The 1,165-nt window shown below is 57.6% G+C and overlaps 1 pseudogene; it reads right to left on the bottom strand.

The window, feature by feature from the left end:
- Positions 1-546: 546 nt before the first annotated feature.
- On the bottom strand, positions 547-665 carry LOC131031679 (5S ribosomal RNA; annotated as a pseudogene).
- Positions 666-1,165: the final 500 nt, after the last annotated feature.

The following is a 1,165-nucleotide window of genomic DNA, read 5'->3' on the forward strand; positions in this document are numbered from 1 at the left end:
GCTTGAACTATGCCTAGTTTGCTGGGGGAGCGCACCTCGGTCAGGGTGCGCACCAGTGTGGGCACCCCATTGTGCACACCTTGCCAAGGTGCCCGCACTAGTCACACATGTCGGGAGTGCACCCGACCCCACCCAAGTGCACACCTGATCTGGCCTCGGTGCACCCGGGTGCACCTTGATGTGGCGCCCCAACTGCGTGCACCTGCCCCAGGCATCTAGTGCAAAACCTTAAGAGTAAAAGACATCGGTGTGAACCTTGGCCAATGTGCGCACCTCAATCGAGCGTGCACTAGTCGAGGTGCACATTGTTTTCACTTGAGTGCATGCATGACACCCGGGTTGCACCCTAGTATGTGCTTGGGGCACCTTGGGTGCACGCTTGGTGTCGCCTTAGTGCACGCTCGGTGTCGCCTTAGTGCACGCTCGGTGTCGCCTTAGTGCACTTGCATGCGCAGTAGTGCATGCCCCGGCCCTGCCCCGATGACAACACAAATAGGTAAAAGGGTAATTCAAATAGCATTGTGACTCCTGATGAAAAACTAAAAAAGGGTGCAACATCTGGACTTCTCGGGAGGTCACCCATCCCAGTACTACTCCAGCCCAAGCGCACTAAACTGTGGAGTTCTAATGGGATCTAGTGCACTAACGTTGGTATGATCGCACCCATGATGAGCATGTCATAGTGTGTACTTAGCAAACCATGACCCACATGCGAATCCACCCTAGCCATCCAGCCCCATGGAGCGCACCCAACCCTGTCGATGTGCACACACTCCCTGGCCAAGTGCGCCCTGTTTGCCAAGGGTGAACCCTGCCCAGGTGTGCACACCTGGCCCGGGCATTGGGTGTGCACTCGACCTGGCCTAAGTGCATGCACCTGGATGGGGCATCGTGTGCGCACCCTCCCCGACCAAGTGCGCATAGTGCCCTATCTACACCGCGGTGCCCGCACACCACCTCGGGCACACTGACCTGCACTCACACGTGGGCTGAGTGCACCCTGGTGCATGTTCAGGGCACCTCGGGTGCATGCTTGATGTTGCCTTGGTGCACCAACATGCCCAGTTTGCCCCAGGTGCGCACCTCATGCACGCCTTGGCCAGGGTGGACACCCAAAATAGGAATTGAGCACCAAAACGAGTTTCAGGATGCAAAATGGGACCCG

The sequence above is a fragment of the Cryptomeria japonica genome, chromosome 2 (assembly GCF_030272615.1).
Source record: "Cryptomeria japonica chromosome 2, Sugi_1.0, whole genome shotgun sequence".
NCBI classification, from domain to species: Eukaryota; Viridiplantae; Streptophyta; class Pinopsida; order Cupressales; family Cupressaceae; genus Cryptomeria; species Cryptomeria japonica.